The following is a 10,392-nucleotide window of genomic DNA, read 5'->3' on the forward strand; positions in this document are numbered from 1 at the left end:
GTAATACAATTGTGCTAATTGTGCAAATAATTTGGCACAGCATTTTTATTTTTTGATATTAAGAAAAAAAAATTAAAGTTTGATTCTAATTTAAATGGGTGAAACAGCTACAGTTTGGGGACAATAATGATCATTTTTACAGCAAACTCAAAAGTTTTTGGTAAGTTTTTAGAAAAAGCAAAAAAAATCTATTTTTCCTCAAAATTCTTAATACTTTAAAGGTTAAAAAAATTAAAAGTGTGATTTTTTTATTTGAAAGGGTGAAACAGTAATTACAGTTTTGGAGAAATAATGAGCATTTTTGAAACAACCTCAGAAGTTTTTTTAACTTATTGGTAAAGACAAAAAAAAAGCAAATTTTCTCAAAATTCTCAATACTTAAAAGATTATAAAAAGAATGATTCCTTGTAACAAGGAGCTTTATCGACAATTTGATCAGCAAGATATTTTGGTTAAGAGGGTGACTGTGTTTACCACCATGGCTTCGATGACTACACATAAGGAAGCATGACTAAGTCTGAAAAATACATGGCAACAACCTTGTTGTGCTCACTTCTTTAATTCTTCAGTGTGTGTGTGTTCCGTATGTGTGTCAGATTTGCACAGACGGCTGGCCTGAGTGTCGCTGGCTTTTGAATCATTTCCTGAGGGCAGCTATAATGTAAACACCATCGCCGCGCTGTTATACAGGAGGAGTGACGAATTGTTCACATGTGGATTGTGTGTAAAAATGACACAGTGTGCGTGTTATTTAATTCACTCAACCACGCACGTGTTTGCCTCACATTTAACGCTGATATTTACTCAAGCCACGGGCGCACTTGCAGAGGAGAGAAGGAAAAAGTAGAATTAAGTGTCTTATTTGCAGATGATTGTGTGCTACTGTAACTATTCGGCGGGTCATTGCACACTGATGTGCTTTTGTGTGTGTGTGGCCTTTTTTCCACAGCAACAGTCTCCCAACTCAAACTGCCTCACATTAACAGGGAAGTGTGGTGACAATCTGCAAGTGCACAACCTCATTTAGCCAGACAACATGCAGATGATGAACACAAAGTATGAGGGGGGGTGACAGAAAAACAGCAGAAAGTGAGCTGAACTTTGTCTAACTGGCATCCAACCACACACAAGCAGACGGAACAACAAAGACTTACTGTGTTTCTGTTCATCTGACTGCTGCTTAGGAGAAAAATGGAAAACCTCATGCTTGCTCCGCAGCACTCCTCTCGTTCACTCCCTCTGTCACGGCCCCCTCCTCCTTCCTTTTTCCTTCACTTCACCCTTCCCTGCCTCTTTTCCTTCCTCCTCCTCCTTCTCCACCTCTTTTTCCTCCTTCCCACTTGGCAGGGCCGTACTGTATTCAGCGAGACCGCTCTCCATATAAGGCAGCCCAGCTAAACATGTCACACATAATTTATCCACAGCAGGCTGCAAGTTCACCTTTCACAGCGTGCATTTGGATCCTATGTAAAAAAAAACAGGAAGGAGAGGAAAAAAACAAAAACAAACTTCTGTCGTCACACAGTTTTGCAAGGTCTGTGCGTGTGTTTATGTTAACAAATGCTGACAATCGGACCGTGAAATGCAGCCAGACTGCAGTTCACCTGCACCGTTCCTGTTTTTTCACCATCTGTGTCTGTGGGCAGTAAATCTTCCTCACATGCTGTTTGAGAAACCCGTGCACCTGCGCGCTCCGTCCTGAGGAGCGCCTCTACCTTCCAAAGAGACTGAGCAGGACGGTAAAGAAATGTAAAAAGAAAAGGAGTTGTTTTGTAATTGGAACAGGGGGATGCTGCAAGGAGAGTGCAGCGAAGGTGGGATAAAAATATGTCAGCAAACAAGATGCCTGCAGAGGGCTTTCTGCCCGTGGCCCATAAGCATCAGCAAAACCCCCTCAGATTATGTGTCGGGTCTTGCACAATCAATGGCTTTAAAAATACATGCTGACCTCTCCTCTGCCTCTGTCTCTTCACTTCCTCTGCCTTACTTTTGTGTGTGTTTTTTTGACTTAACAGCCTATTTTAAAATGCTCTGCAAAAGATGTAAAAGCTCTACGGAGACAGAAGTGAACAGATTAAAAAAAAGGATGCAGAGAATGGAGAGAAAGACAGATTGGGAATAATAATAGCCCCTCTTGAGTAGCAGTTCAGCCTGGTATTCTCCTCCCTCCTCCACAGCTTCAGTCCACTCACAGGACGGCAAGAGTCACCGCTCTGTTGCCATGGCGTCTAACTCCATCAAACGCTACGTCAGGTGCTACAATGTAAGCATCCACGAGTGTGTGTGTGTTTGTATATATGTCAGGTGGGCGGCGCCAAGTGACTAAGAGCCACGTCATCCTGCTGGTCAGGTTCTCTTCAATTTATCACTGTGGGTTTGAGTGTGCAAAAAAAAGAAAAGGTGTGAGGGGACGGTGTGGACTGAACGGTAGCCTGCAGCCTCCTCTTAACGATGCTCATGACTGATCTCAGAGCTGCTCTATGTGTTAACGTTTAGCTCCAGCTATTATAAATATTTATCAGCTCCTTCAATGAGTCAAAGCGACGCAACACAGAGGTCATCAGGATGGAATTTGGATTTTAGACCTCACAAGTGACGGTTTTGTGCCCAAAAAAGGCCTGCAGTGTCTTTGGAGGGTTACGTTATACTATGAATGGAATGTAGGGTCCACCAAAGGGGTGCATATGTGGTCACAGAGAGACCAAATAGATTCTGAAATTACAAGACCCGACTGCTCTGTTTGTTCAGAACTAATGTCTATTGGATATATGTGTCAAACTTTTAAAATTACATGTGCTAGGACCCCAAATAAACAGAGGGCTTCAGAGTGGTATAGTCAGTCTAATTTAGCTAAAATTAATAAAATAATTATATTATCTGCAAACTAATCATGTTTCTGTTTGTCACGTTTTATCCTATAGCAATATTGTTTTTATTCTATTTTGTCTTATTTCTAAATTTGAAATACATTTGATATGTTCAGATTGTCTATTTACTTGAACTTGTCATTTCATCTATAACCACAAGGGGCGCTAAACAAAAGTAAAGTGACTGTCCGGGATATTCCACATGATATAAAGAGCTCTTCCTAAATGATGCAAACTGCAACTTTATGCATGTGCTTGTTTAAATTTATATCAAATTCATTAAAACATTGATATTGTAATTAAAAGAATCAATGTTTTATCAACTGGGAAGGTTAAAAAAATGGTAACATAATAAATGCTATAAAATAAATTGCAACACTAATGTTGTCTTACGCTGGTCCTGACTTATTTTCTTTTTTTGTTAGTTTTTACTGTAAGCAGGATTCTATTTTTTTTTTTTTTTTCAATCAGGCTGTACACTATATTTTATGGCGACGATAGATAAATTATTGACAAAAATATGTGAACAAAATATTTAAATGATGGTCATGAAATATTCATGCTTGTATGTAAGTTTAATTTCAGGTCTGGAATGAGCTGCAAAGGCATTCAGAAAAGCTTGGCACCGCAGGAATCATGATTTCATCAACATTTTAGGAGCCGTGCAGTTTTAAAGGGAGAGGTGCGTTTGATTTATTTACCCAGATGTTTGTGAGCAATATTAATACCATTATTAGTATTTTGGTCTGTTTTTTGTATTTCAAATATTTAGCCAAAATTGCAACAAAAAGAAAAAAAAAACATGTATTTTATTTATTACTGTGTTATATCAGTACTCTTTTAAAGGGAAAATTTAGTTTTTTTGTTCTTTTTTCATCATGAAAAATATAATGAAGTGTAACATTTATAAATGTATAAAATCAACGGATTTTAATTGCCCCGTCTGCAAAATCATGTCTGATCCAAACACCAACCACTAACAACAAAATGCAAAAATCCTCCGGTTCAGTCTTTTTTTTTAAATTCTTGCAATATTTTTTTCCTGAAGTCTCACTCCAGTCATCTTTAGATCAATTTTAAAAGCATTCACAGTGGTCTTTTCATTTTATTATGCTGTTTTAAGGCAAAAATAATCATTAAAAAATGTATTGTTTTTAAAGACGTAGTTTCTGCAGAGCGGCAGCAGTTATTGAGTTGTGGGCAGGACTTTTGCCGGGGAGTAAGTCTGAGTTAATTTCCAGTCATTCCTTTGTTTACACTCTCTCCCATTATCTGACAGCCCCTTACAACCCCAACATAACATTACTGATTACTGAAATATTGAAGATATCCAGATTTGAGCTCCTATATGTCACTGCTACAAGCTGTTTTCAATAATATTATTTGTCTGCTCCTGATTCACAACAATTTGAATAATAAATACATGTTCAGAAATACAATTTTAAGCCCAATTTTCTTTGTGTATATGTCTTCCACTATCATAGACATACCACAAGAACATGTTAAAAACATCAAAAACACAATGTTCGTTGGGTTTCAAAAGGAAATCTGACTTTTAAATTATTTTCCTTGTAATAAATATAATGAGTTACAACATTTAGATGTTTAAAGATTGATGTATTTTCATTGCCTTAAATGAGAAATACTTCTTTCCTCCAATTACAACAGGATATGAATGGTAATAAGCACGTTAGTAATTAAATCATTTCAGAGTATTGGGCCAAAATCTTTGAGTCAATACATCCAAACACCCGCAATCAACATCAAAATACTTCACCTGGGTCTAGGTGAGTCACCTTAGTTGTAAGTTAAAACTTCCAGTTCAGAAAAATGTAGCTAGTGTTTTGTTTTTTGGCTTAAGTTCTTGCAATATTTATTTCTAAAAAACAAATTTTGAAAGTAAAAGAGAAAAAAAATGTTTTTTTTGTTTTTTTTTTGGTGGAAGTAGTTCTTTGTTTGTACAATTTCCCTGTCTTGTGTCAATTTTTTTTATATTTTATTCATGCAATTTATATATTTTGTATCTACAATCGCTTAGTTTTTATCCTATGTCATCAGATATGCTCAGAAATGTCTTAATATGTTGAGGGTAAATAACTGATCTAATCTTTACATTTTTATAAATTAATATAAATGTTATACATTTTCATACTTAACTGGACCACTGAAATCTAGACTGTATTTGGAGTCAAAGAGCAAATTAAACATTATGTCACTATCAAATGGATGATAAAATATTCAGATAATACGATCTTTCCATTTGATTGTTGATTTTGTAGCACAGGATCTTTTAAAGTAACATAAGCGGTGTTCATGATGACAACAAGACAAGGATGAGCGTTTTTTGATATGGCAGAGATGCAGGAAAAAGAAGCAAAATCTGAGGAGGAGAAACTAGAAAGAGAAACAATAAAAGCGGGCAAACTACTTCCATCATCACAAAGAGCAAAAACAAGAAAGTCTGATCTGCTTGGAATCACTAAGCAGTGTTTGGTTGAACTTTGGCAGGAGCAGCGAGGCCTCTTTTGATGTTTGCTGTGCGCAACATAACAGACTCCAGAGAGAGAAGCTGTGAGGAGAAACTGCATGCTCTCTTAAACAACCAGGTGAGCGAAAAGTAGGTTTAGCTGCATCCATTTGAATCATACTGTAACCTTGGAGGCAAATAGATATTTCCCTGGCATGGCTGTGTGTTCTCACTGTTTGACTAAAACCCCACAGATGTATGTGGTAACTCTGAGTATCACGCTGTTGCTGATCACTGGAGGAGTTTAACCCTTTTAAACTTTTACATTCTTTCCTCTACTGTAACTCTTCAACCATTTATGCAATTAACGTATTTCCAGCAGATTCAAAAGCTAAGAAAAGCAGCCATGTATGGTGGCCCTGAAGGACAAATCTCATTAACAAATAATTTAACGCAAAAACATGTTAAGGATCACTATGACAAATAAAATAATAATAATAATAATAATACAAATTAAAACAAAAATTCCAGAAGCCAAAACGTAATCAAAACAACAACAAAAAATATTTCTATGTTTCCTAAAAAGTAAAAAAAAGAAACGTTCCAGAAAACAAAAGTCATTTCCAGAAATAAAAATGTTGAATGCTAAAAAATAAAAGAAAATAATAAAGTGTGAAAGAGAGGTATCATGAGACGTCAATGCACATCACTGGTTGGATGATGACGTTTGTTTACCTTTGCAATGGTAAGTTATTTAGCATGCTCATAAATCTGCCAAATGATATTGCTTTAAATTGCTGTAAAAGTTGGGTGATTGCTCAATAATTTGTTTACCACAGTTTAGGCAAAACATCCTTCTGCTTTGTCCTTTTCAGCAAAACTCAGATGTCATCATTCAATGAGTGATTTCCTAAAGTACCTAGATTTTGTGTTTTTTTTTTTTTTATGTATATATATATTTTTTTACAATTGCTTACAATTCTGATTTCTGGAAGTTAGTTTTTTTTCCCCAAAACATATTTTTTTCTACTGTTTGTTTTTGGATTTTTTTTTTTTTAATTGCCCTTGTGATCTTTACTTTTTTATGTAGAGTGATTTGCACTTCAGGGCCACCGTAGCCTTGCACTGATGTGCAACACTGCACAGCAGTGAACAATCAACGGGAATCAACGGATTCTGACAGAAAAAAAATGTCAAAAAAAATCATAGTATTTAAAAGCATGCGTTCTTTAGGTGTTGCTAGCGACATTACCAATATTAAGGGGTAACCCTACTATCTCTGCAGGCCAGAGTAAAGGTTTAAGAGTAAAACATTAAGCAGAAAATACTGAAATTATCTGTTTTAAAATGTCTTTAAAGATGAGTAAAGATTAAGCATATCTTTATATTTTATAACCTGGCTAGCAACATTTGGATTTCTGCAAAATCCATAAACTGGAGACTGGAGGATTGCTGCCAGAGTTCTTAAAGCACTCAGAATTACCTGATTGAATTGATTTTTCTTCAATATTTTATTTTTAATGGACTTCTCACATGCTTTTGCAACCATCTGACCAAGTTCTGATGCTTAAAAAAGTATAAAAACAAGAAATACTTTACATACAGTAAGTGTAAAAAAAGTATGTTGTAATCTAAAACCGTTTTTGTTCTGGTTCCTTCTTTTCTGCCAGTATTCATTCATAAAATTTTCCTAAATCAGCATGGCATGTTAGCTGAATTTTCAGCTAACATCTTCGTGATTGTTGTGCTGAAACAAAGACTTTAGACAGAAAACATGTCAATCAATGCTATTGGATGTACCAAGTTGCAAAAGTTTTAATCACAATTGTTTTATGTTATCGCTACTAAATGTATACACACTGTATCCAGACACTAGCCCTCATGAGTTTTACATTAGTGATAAATAAAGTCTTTAATAAAACTTAATTGAATTGACTTTTTCAAACAAGAACCACAAATTCTCCCAGAGACCCTTTCCAAATATCATGGAAAAATGTATTCATTGCCAAAATTCCATTAAAAAAACAGAGGACCCAAGCCTTACACTGACATGTTATCCATCCCATGACAAATGTGGATGGACAGGATTTCATGTCTGTCATGGACACCAGTGAAAATCAAAAATCATCGAAAACAAGTTCAGCGCGCTTTCTTAAGGGGTCCAGATGACCCCACTCCCAACGTCAACATACCTAGGATAGCACAAGGGTTAATAATTTCAAGTATTTATTTGTTCATTTTTACATAATTTTGGCTTCAGATAATGAAACCCACAAAAAACCAGAAAATTAAATATTCTAGGGAAATCTGCCCAAGCTTTTCAAGGTATGAATGTTTTAAACTGAGTTTCGTCAACTTACTTTCTACTAAACAAAGCCCTTGCACAGGTTCCCCCGATCTCATCAAACTCAATATGATGAAGACTTCAGGCTTGACAACCAGCCAGAAGACCATCATTGATCCTCTCCATAGTTATGGCTAAGCCACTAAAGTTCATAGCTAAGGAGGATGGATGGGTGTTGGGCTCAAGTAGATCAACAGAAAGTCTAATGGAAGGACAGAATGCAGTAGGAAAAGATGTGCCAGCAAAAGCAATACATTCTCATCAACAAGTCATCACACGTTGAGGTTTGGTTAAGGCCTCTTTTGTGTCACTTTTTGACCTTGTGGGTGTCCCCAACTTGTGTTTTGACACGCTGGCTGTTCTAAATATCAAGGATCCACGACCCTCTGGACATGGTATTGAATGCATTACCGGATGTGGTACCGGATGTGCACTGGTCCTCGGAATGCATCCAGGACTGGTAGCCTAACGCAGTTCCCTAACTATAACCCGGCACTGGTTCACATCTGGACCCGATGCGGTACCAGACGTAAAGTGGTACCAGACACAGTACCTAGCACGGTACTGGGTGTGGTACTGGATGCGCACAGGTTCTCAGGACGCGTCCAGTGTTGGTACCCTAACCCGCTGTTGGTTTGCGTCCAGTACCACACCCTGGTACCAGTTTGGGTCTGGTACCACATCTGGTTAGGTTAGGCTGCTGGTACTGGGTTTGGGTACCGGTGCACTACGATACTGGACCAGTTCTGGTTTGCGGCCCGGAGGCTGGTGACCCATGATTTAATGGGAACAGTCAGTACGTTGAAAAACAATGACACCAAAAACATCAAAAAGTCTCATGGACGTGGTCCTTAACCAAATGTCAAGTGACGACTTGGGAGTGAGATTGTGATAGCAAAAGAGACGACCATGGGCTTCAGCAGATTATCAAAAGAACAAGATTCCAGAACCAGGTAGATATCTAGACAGGTGGAGGAACAGCTTCAAAAACCAACACATTCAGAATCATGAACTATGACGTCGAGTTCATCAGGTCAAGACACGTCTGAGCCTGGACCAACAGAGAAAAAGTCTCAACTAAAGAGAAGAAGGACTGGACTGTTAGTCAGTGGTCCAACCTCTTGTTTGTAGATAAAAGTAAACTGTGCCTTTCATTTGGAAATCCAGGTCCACTGGTTTGGAGGAAGATTGGTGATGAGCAGAACCCAAGCTCCTTGAGGTCCAGTGTGAAACCTTTACAGTCAGTCATGATTTGGGCTGCAATGTCCAGCACTGGTGTTGATAACCCAAACCCTCAATCCAGAATCAATGCAACAGTCTAGTAGAAAGTTCTAGACGATTTAATGATTCCTTCTGCTGATGAAGATGCAGACTTCATCTTCTCGCAGGACCTGGCCCCTACCCATAGCACTGAAGTATTTAAAATATACATTTTATTTTAAATATACTGTTAAACTAAAGAAGTAGATGATTTCTCAAGAACTTTTTTTTTTAGCTGGAACCCCAATTTGTGTGAAAATAAAGAAATACTTGAAAATCAATTAAACAGTGGTTCCTGAATCTATCATTTGTGAAAGTTGAATGTTTTTGAATGGAATTACATAATTTAAGACACTTTATATGACATTCTAACTTTTTGGAAAGGGTCTGTATAAAAATATGCAGAATTTATAGCTTTTGCAAGCTTTGTGATTTGTAAAAATACAAAAAAAAAAAGAAAAAATTATAGATCAGGCGTGCTCAGGTTATTCAGGTATATATATATATTTAATGATCTGGAGAACACATTGTGGTAAAGAAACAATGCTCAGTGGAAGTTGTAGATCCCCGCTGCAGTTGCTGGTGATTTAATGCAGAGTAAGGCTTCTGCTGAGTGCTTGTCTGAAATCTGCGTGCAGAGAATAGAATAAAGCAGTTTTGAGGGCCGCCCTCCTGTCTCCAACAGGAGAGGATGTCCCTCATTTTCATCGCATCAAATCGAGGTCACGCATTACCCTTAAACATGTGCCCCACGTGTTCCAGATCATTAAAGGCAGAAATGAGCCCTGGATCCATATATCACCTCTGATCCGTTCTGTTAAGTGAAGCCAGCGCTGGCCCAAGAGCAAAAAGAAGATCTTTTGGAGAGGCTCACAGAGCTCGTGCCATGGAAAATTCCGACAGGGAAATGTGGTGTGGGTCTGACACATTCTCAACATTCAAAGCCGCTCTGCTGGTGAAGTTCTTAACATATATGCATGACCTTGAAGGAGCCTGTGTTTCTGTAACCTAAATCCAGCAGCTCCCAGTGCTTGTACCAAGACTTTCTGCTGACCCAAAATGTCACCCGAGTAGGAAAAGAGACAATATAACGGCTCTGTAGCAATTCTTAAAGCAGATGTCTCATAAGAAATCAGATGGAGATGAACCAATATCATTTATTAAAAATATAGTTCAAGTTAATGGTTCTTGTGTAATGAATTTTAATCAAAAATGGTGAATGTATTCTTAAATCTGCTTTGGTTTAATCCCTTTTCTTTATTAATTCTGCCCCTTAAATCTTAGCGTTTTTAGAATACTAATTGGTATTTTGCAGAGTTATCCACTTCACATATATTCCCAAAGTTTAGTTAGTCACTGCGATAGATAGCAGGGAGTCATATTTTTTTTTTTATTTATTTAAAAAAACAGAGAAAACGAAAATGTTTTCCATTTTTATTTTAGATGGATTTCAA

The 10,392-nt window shown here is 37.2% G+C and overlaps 1 protein-coding gene across 8 annotated transcripts in view; it reads right to left on the reverse strand.

The window, feature by feature from the left end:
- Window positions 1–1,325, reverse strand: part of LOC112149472 (muscleblind-like protein 1) — a 71,900-nt gene extending 70,575 nt beyond the window's left edge. For 2 of the 8 annotated variants that reach the window (XM_036214789.1, XM_036214786.1), the window contains exon 1: window positions 1,155–1,322. The gene's annotated coding sequence lies outside the window, so the exon portion shown is untranslated. Of the gene's footprint in view, window positions 1–1,154 lie in introns of all 8 variants that reach the window. The other 6 variants (XM_036214790.1, XM_036214787.1, XM_036214785.1 and 3 more) reach the window with 5 other exon arrangements.
- Between the last annotated feature and the right edge of the window lie 9,067 nt (window positions 1,326–10,392).

This window comes from Oryzias melastigma, linkage group LG13 (genome assembly GCF_002922805.2).
Source record: "Oryzias melastigma strain HK-1 linkage group LG13, ASM292280v2, whole genome shotgun sequence".
NCBI lineage: Eukaryota > Metazoa > Chordata > Actinopteri > Beloniformes > Adrianichthyidae > Oryzias > Oryzias melastigma.